At 45.1% G+C, this 8,296-nt stretch overlaps 1 protein-coding gene across 4 annotated transcripts in view; it reads left to right on the top strand.

The window, feature by feature from the left end:
• The first annotated feature begins 713 nt into the window (after window positions 1-713).
• Window positions 714-8,296, top strand: part of NNT (nicotinamide nucleotide transhydrogenase) — a 95,337-nt gene continuing 87,754 nt past the window's right edge. Inside the window, exon 1 of one of the 4 annotated variants that reach the window (XM_082836079.1) lies at window positions 714-877. The gene's annotated coding sequence lies outside the window, so the exon portion shown is untranslated. Of the gene's footprint in view, window positions 878-1,170; window positions 1,279-1,346; window positions 1,585-8,296 lie in introns of those variants that run through there. The other 3 variants (XM_082836081.1, XM_082836080.1, XM_082836082.1) reach the window with 3 other exon arrangements.

Genomic DNA, 8,296 nt, shown 5'->3' with positions numbered 1-8,296 from the left:
ATCTTGAAATTGTTTCTAGGGTTGCACTTATCACCGTTCATTATTATTTTAAAACATGAGGCTGTATCCTTTCCTGTCTGTGAATTCTTCCAGGACAGGAAGAGTGTTTTTACCTCGTCTGGATGCAGTGGAAGTCCTCAAGTTGTATGACCTTTTGTGTTGGTTAAAGACAAGAAAACTTCTCAAAATAAGGGTTTCCCTGTAGTTTATTTCTTTTTAAGGATATGGAATATGTTTGCCTCATGCCTTTGAGATTCATAATTTTTAACTCATCTTAGATATTTCAATTAAAGTAAAAATGCAGTGACCATACTGACACTTCGTGATGATTCAGCTTTGGGTAAGTGAACCAATTTATACTCTCTACCTTATTATTCCCGCTTTTAATCAGAAGACACCTGCAGACTAAGTAACACAAGTCATTACGTTTCAGCGTCCTTTAGTTGTTTTGCCGAAATGAGCCCAGGCCTGGTCAGGACACTTAACGTCCACCAAGGGCGCTCTCCAGCCCCTGGATATTAATACGAACAGAAGCACACGACTTTCTATGGGCGTGCCTAGGAAGACCAGTCAGCAGATGTGTGTTAATTTTGGGGCCTTGACTTCTTCTCAGAGGAATTTAACTCCACCCTCCGTCCGGAATGGAAAAACAACGCCCCCATTCCCGCCCTTCACCACCTCCTGGCCTCCTCCCACTTGCCTTTTAGAAGTTCTGATTTTTCCTAGACAGCTAGAGGAAAGTCAGGTACCAAAAGTGGAGTTCTGTTATTTCATTTGTTCTGGTGGGACACTGGAGAGGCGATCACACTTTGTAACTGGCTCTCCAGGAGAGGACCAATGTAGCCCTGGGAACTTCAGCGCCTGCGTTGGGCTCCAGGTTTGATTGACAAGCACGGGCCGAGGGAAAACGCGGGAGGGGGGCGGGTAGGCCACAGGTCGAGCCCGGGACAAAGAGGTTTTTGGCTGCCACCAAGGAGAGGGAAGTGTTCCTTGGGGTAACTGGCCTTTGTGCGCTAAGGGGCATTTCGTGAGGTTTTTTCATTCGGAGAGAGGGCTGGCTGGCGGGCGGGCTGGTGGAGGCGGCCGGGCGGGAAGAAGGGCCCGGCGAGGAGAGGGCGCTGGGCCGGGGTGGGGGCTGTGCCGTCGTCACGTGGCCTCAGCCACCACCGGCTTGGGGCTGTTCTTCCGGGTTGGAGGCGCCGCGCCGCGGGGCTGGAGCCCAGGTCTGCCAGCGCGGCGTCCCCTCGCAACCCGCGGCCGCCCGGCCTCCCTGCCAAGGTGAGCGTCAAGGCGCGGGCAGCCCGGGCGCGCTCCTGGGGCGCAGCTGGGGAGGGGGCTTGGGGCTGGTCCAGAAGATCCTGGCGCCCGCGGAGAAGGAGATCTGTCAAGGAGCCGAAGGGGGCGGGGTCGGCAGTGACCCCTGCACGTGGTGGACCCTCGGGAGCCTTGGGCCGGGAAGGAGAACAGTGCCTCGAGGGCCCCCTTTCTTGTCTCGAGCGGGGGCGACGTGGAAGCAAGTGGGGGATGGTGGATTCGAAAACTGCGTCTTCGCTGAGGGCAGGGAACGAGGTGTCAGCTGTGCAGGTGCAGATTTTGGAGCTGTGTGGGGCGGCGGGAGTTGTACGGGGTTGTTTCAGGTTGCAGGATGGAAGAAGGGAAGGAGGTCATAGAGGACTCTTGGTACGTGGTGCACCCAGAGAGGTGGCACCTGGACCCTCCGAAATTGTGCTTGAACCCGGAGGGAATTTGGGGTGGGTGACTGGCTGGAGACACAGTTGGTGTCGAAAGTTGTGAGTGTATGTCGGAGGCGGGCTGGTGGTGGTCGGGGCATGCCTCTATTGGGCCAAGAGTGGGGCCGGGGTTGGCAATGCGGGAGAGACAGCGGAGGGGGCAGAGCTGATTCGAACTCCGGAGGCGGAATGACTATTACGCCGCCTCGGCCAATCGGCTTCCGGGGAACGCTATAAATAGCGGTCCCGGGCAGCTGCCAGCAGGGTGGCAGTTTAGTTGCAGAGGGAGGAGCTGAACCCGTGGCTTTGGGCAAAGTCACGCTGCCTGCCAGTCTAAGCTTTTGTAGGGTATTGTGTCCTTGGTTGGTATGTCTCGTTTTAGAAGTGTAACTTGTTTATTAAAGTTGCAGGCGTCCTTTATTCGCCCTCTGGTGCAGGGAAGTCCTTAAGGAATCTGTAAGGAGTCTTGTAGGACAGGCTGTGTTAGGAACGGTGAGGCTTGTGAGCTTTAATTTAAAATATTTCTCTCTTCTCCAGGGCACCCTTTTACTTGCAAACTTTGGCTTTTTTTTTTTTTAATTGAATGGACAGTTTAGGATTGCTTTCTTATTAGCAGGAGTGCTCAGGCTGCTTAGCTTTGCTGATGGAATCACTTTTCCACAAAGCTACATAGCATTTAATTTTTTTTTTTTTTTTTGTAGTACGCGGGCCTCTCGCTGTTGTGGCCTCTCCCGTTGCGGAGCACAGGCTCCGGACGCGCAGGCTCAGCGGCCATGGCTCACGGGCCCAGCCGCTCCGCAGCATGTGGGATCTACCCGGACCGGGGCACGAACCCGTGTCTCCGGCATCGGCAGGCGGACTCTCAACCACTGCGCCACCAGGGAAGCCCAGCATTTAATTTTTAAAGGAAATTTCCTGAAGTTTCTTGGAGAATGTGTTCATAGATCCCCAGGCTTCAGGTTACCTAGCCCTAGTTATTCATTCACTCAGTCAAACAATACTTGTTGATTTCCTCTATTTTGTGCAAGGCACTGGGCCAGAGGTAATAAAGTGAACACTGATAGCAATGAAGATACTGTGTCCTTTTAATCCTCACAATAACCCTATATGATAGGTGCCATTATGATTTAACCCATTTTAAAGGTGGTGAAATCAGACACAAAGAAGTGACTTGCCAGGGTGACACAGCTAATGTGTTGCAGAGTGGCGCCTTCCAACCAGGAGTTCACCCTCTTAGCCTCAATACTATCCTCTCTCAGGTGCTTGTCTCCGAGGATTTTAATCTATTAGGGGAGATATTTACCAAAATAACTTACATTAAACGGCTGTATGAATGCCATACTAAAAAAAACAGTTTTTTTTTTCCATTTTGAGTTGTAAAGTTTTTCTCCATTGCTTAAAAGCCATAGAAGACATGGATAATAAAACAGCAAAGAGCTTTAAAGCGAAGATAGGGGAAAATGTGACAATTAAGATGGAATACAGTTGGCTCTTGAATAAGGGCCCTCTGTATCTGCCGTTGCTCCCCATCCGAGGATTCAGCGGACCACGGACTGTGTATATCGTAGTAATGTTAATATTTACTGTTGAAAAATAACTGCCTAGGAGTGGACCCATGCAGTTCAAACCCCCGTTGTTCAAGGGTCAACTGTACTATCTTTGATGTTAACAAGTCCTAGGCTGTGATAGCATGGTTCAAATATTCTCTGAATATCTTTCAGGGTCATTTTTATTTTATTTAGGCTTAGTGACATTTACAAGTAGTCAGGGCTAATTTTCCAGGCTCCAGGCCATGAAATAGGACTTCAGCTTTAAAGCATTGCAAAATCTCATCTAATCATAAAACTTATAGAGCCTAATGGGGTCCTACAAAGGAGCTTTCCTGTGCTCCTTTTATAGATGAGCAGACTGAGGTGCTGAGAGATTCAGGTCAAACAGCGAGTGTGTGGCAGGCTTAGACTATACCCGGCCTGTATTCTAGGCAGCTTTGTTCTTTTGCTGATGAGGTCTGGCTAAGCCTGACCAGTGAGAATGGTGGTTGTTGGGGAGCTGGGGTGATCCAAGAAGAGAAACTAGGGTAAGTGGGGAAGTTGGGATAGGACTAGGTCCTTGGTAATGGTAGTTCAAAATCTCCCTCAAGACAAGAATTATATTTTTATTTTTAAATTAAATTAAATTTTTTTTATACAGCAGGTCCTTATTAGTCATCAGTTTTATACACATCAGTGTATACACGTCAATCCCAATCTCCCAATTCATCACACCCCCACCCCCACCCCCCTGCCGCTTACCCTGCTTGGTGTCCATACGTTTGTTCTCTACATCTGTGTCTCAGTTTCTGCCCTGCAAACCAGTTCATCTGTACCATTTTTCTAGGTTCCACATATATGTGTTACTATACGATATTTGTTTTTCTCTTTCTGACTTACTTCACCGTATGACAGACTCTAGATCCATCCATGTCTCAACAAATGACCCAATTTCGTTCCTTTTTATGGCTGAGTAATATTCCATTGTATATATACATACCACATCTTCTTTATCCATTCATCTGTTGCTGGGCATTTAGGTTGCTTCCGTGACCTGGCTATTGTAAATAGGGCTGCAGTGAACATTGGAGTGCATGTGTCTTTTTGAATTATGGTTTTCTCTGGGTATATGCACAGTAGCGGATTGCTGGGTCATATGGTAATTCTATTTTTAGTTTTTTAAGGAACCTACATACAGTTCTCCATAGTGGCTGTATCAATTTACATTCCCACCAACAGTGCAAGAGGGTTCCTTTTTCTCCACACCCTCTCCAGCGTTTGTTGTTTGTAGATTTTCTGATGATGCCCATTCTAACTGGTGTGAGGTAATACCTCATTGTAGTTTTGATTTGCATTTCTCTAATTAGTGATGTTGAGCAGCTTTTCATGTGCTTCTTGGCCATTTGGAGAAATGTCTGTTTAGGTCTTCTGCCCATTGTTAGATTGGGTTGTTTGTTTCTTTAATATTGAGCTGCATGAGCTGTTTATATATTTTGGAGATAAATCCTTTGTCAGTTGATTCTTTTGCAAATATTTTCTCCCATTCTGAGGGTTGTCTTTTCGTCTTGTTTATGGTTTCCATTGCTGTGCAAAAGCTTTGAAGTTACATTAGGTCCCATTTGTTTATTTTTGTTTTTATTTCCATTACTCTAGGAGGTGGATCAAAAAAGATCTTGCTGTGATTTATGTCAAAGAGTGTTCTTCCTTTGTTTTCCTCTAAGAGTTTTATAGTGTCTGGTCTTACATTTAGGTCTCAAATCCATTTTGAGTTTATTTTTGTGTATGGTGTTAGGGAGTGTTCTAATTTCATTCTTTTGTATGTAGCTGTCCAGTTTTCCCAGCACCATGTATTGAAGAGACTTGCTTTTCTCCATTGTATATCTTTACCTCCATTGTCATAGATTAGTTGACCATAGGTGCGTGGGTTTATCTCTGGGCTTTCTATCTTGTTCCATTGGTCTATGTTTCTGTTTTTGTGCTAGTACCATATTGTCTTCATTACTGTAGCTTTGTAGTATAGTCTGAAGTCAGGGAGTCTGATTCCTCCAGCTCTGTTTTTTTCCCTCAAGACTGCTTTGGCTATTCCGGGTCTTTTGTGCCTCCATACAAATTTTAAGTTTTTTGTTATAGTTCCGTAAAAAATGCCATTGGTAATTTGACAGGGATTGCATTGAATCTGTAGATTGCTTTGGGTAGTATAGTCATTTTCATAATATTGATTCTTTCAATCCAAGAACATGGTATATCTCTCCATCTGTTGGTATCATCTTTAATTTCTTTCATCAGTGTCTTATAGTTTTCTGCATACAAGTCTTTTGTCTCCTTAGGTAGATTTATTCCTAGGTATTTTATTCTTTTTGTTGCAGTGGTGAATGGGATTGTTTCCTTAATTTCTCTTTATGATCTTTCATTGTTAGTGTATAGGAATGCCAGAGATTTCTGTGTATTAATTTTGTATCCTGCAACTTTACCAAATTCATTGTTTAGCTCTACTAGTTTTCTGTTAACATCTTTAGGATTCCCTATGTATAGTATCATGTCATCTGCAAACAGTGACAGTTTTACTTCTTCTTTTCCAATTTGGATTCCTTTTATTTCTTTTTCTTCTCTGATTGCCGTGGCAGGGACTTCCAAAACTGTGTTGAATAATAGTGGCGAGAGTGGACATCCTTGTCTCGTTTCTGATCTTAGAGGAAATGCTTTCAGTTTTTCACCTTTGAGAATGATGTTTGCTGTGGGTTTGTCGTATATGGCCTTTATTATGTTGAGGTAGGTTCCCTCTATGCCCACTTTCTGGAGAGTTTTTATCATAAATGCGTGCTGAATTTTGTCAAAGGCTTTTTCTGTATCTATTGAGATGATCATATGGTTTTTACTCTTCAATTTGTTAGTATGGTGTATCACATTGATTGATTTGCATATATTGAAGAAGCCTTGCATCCCTGGCTCTTTTGTGGGGTAATGACGGACGCTGGGAGGGCTCATGCCAAGGAGTACTTCCCAGAACTTCTGTTGCCGTGTCCTTGTTACCATGGTGAGCCACAGCCACCCCCTGCCTCTGCAGGAGACCCTCCAACACTAGCAGGTAGGTCTGGTTCAGTCTCCCATGGGGTCACTGCTCCTTCCCCTGGGTCCCTATGCACACACTACTTTGTGTGTGCCCTCCAAGAGTGGAGTCTCTGTTACCCGCTGTTCCGTCAAAGTCTTGCAGTCAAATCCCGCTGGCCTTCAAAGTCTGATTCTCTAGGAATTCCTCCTCCCATTGCTGGACCCTCAGGTTGGGCAGCCTGACGTGGGGCTCAGAACCTTCGCTCCAGTGGGTGGACTTCTGTGGTATAAGTGTTCTCCAGTCTGTGAGTCACCACCCAGCAGTTATGGGATTTGATTTTACTGTGATTGCACCCCTCCTACCATCTCATTGTGGCTTCTCCTTTGTCTTTGGATGTGGAGTATCTTTTTTGGTGAGGTCCCATGTCTTCCTGTCGATGATTGTCCAGGAGCTAGTTGTGATTCTGGTGTTCTCGCAAGAGGGAGTGAGAGCACGTCCTTCTACTCCGCCATCTTGGTTCCAAATTCCAAGAATTATATTTTATATATATTTGTATCTCCCTCAGTTCTTGGCATAGATTCAGTGAATATTTCCAATGGGTGGCTGAATTCTGAACTTATTTGCTCTCCATTCCCAGCCATGAATAACCGTAGAGGTGACCTGTGAATGAATGAGGAAGGTATTTATTGACTCAGGAGTGCTTTAGGACTGCGATGAAATGACATATATGGAAATGCTGTGAAAATATAAAACCTTCTATTTGAATGCAAAGAATTATTCACATTTTTGATTGCATGCCTGAACACATCTTGCTTGCTCCCTCTTCCTTAGCTTTTTTCGTAGTATTCTCTCCTTCTCAAATGCCTTTGCCTTCCTTTTCTCAGCCTTGTAGGAGGACATGATCTCCTTTGATGCCTGGAACTTTGGATTTGTGTTACTCTGCTTGCCGTGTTATTACTTGTTGACTTTTCTTATCTCCAAGTCTGTGACCTATTCCAGTTTAATTCTACAGATGCTCCTGACGGCTGTGCCTCTGAGACTCAGCCCTCAGTACATGTTTGTTGAATTAAAGGACATCTTAAGAATAAGCCCTACCTGGATCGCGTACTTCTGTTCCCATTGTTGCTTTCTGGTGTTTGTAGGAAGTTGCTTCAGGGAGCTGTGGCAGTAGTTATGACATAAAAAATGAGTTAGACCCTTCTTCCTCTGGAGGTTGGAAGTATGTTTATGGAGTCTGCTGGGTTTGGGTGCTGGACCCCAGGAGGGACCGCATGATGGGGCAGAGCCTAAAGGCATAGTTAGTGGAGTTAGCTGAGGTTGATTGATGGAGTTCCAGGTCCTCTACTTCTTCCCATTTTTGAAGGAAAGAGAGCATTGGGAGTCAGGGGGATGGTGGGAGTGCCTTCTATGTACCCCTGGGGATCTGCCACAGAGGGTGGTGGAGGTAGCCACTGAAGCCTCAGAAACAGCAAAGGTCGATGACACTTCACCTAGCTCAGTTAGAGCTGGCAAAAACTGGCCACTTGTGGGAACCACTGAGAGAATTCCTAGTTATGCCCACATCTGCAAGCACAAACCTATGTGATAAGGTTAACCATGGAATTTTTCTTTCATTTTTAAAATCGGAGTCATATTCCATGCATGTTTAATTTTCTTGCTATGTACACCTAACAAACATGAATCTATCATTCACTCAGTCAGTCTGGGTTGAGGGGGGTATCTCACAGGAGGAATATCCTGATGCTGAAAAGTATGTGGGTGTTTTCTGTATAGCGTGGTAGCTAAACAAGTACTACTGTATTGTACAGTATTTTAGACAATCTAAGGGAAATTACTGGTAATTTTGACTTTATGCAATTTTTGCTGGACAAGCTGACTTAGACAGTAACTTTCATGTAAGATGTGACTGGACTTTATAGCATTTTTTTTTAACTTTCCAGCTACATTAAGGATCAATTAGACTTATGTGACCTAGGCTTGGAATTGAA

This window comes from Leucopleurus acutus (assembly GCF_964270905.1).
Source record: "Leucopleurus acutus genome assembly, chromosome: 3".
Taxonomy (NCBI): Eukaryota; Metazoa; Chordata; class Mammalia; order Artiodactyla; family Delphinidae; genus Leucopleurus; species Leucopleurus acutus.
The sequence above is the reverse complement of the archived record's forward strand: the minus strand, read 5'-3'. Positions and strand labels throughout refer to the sequence as shown.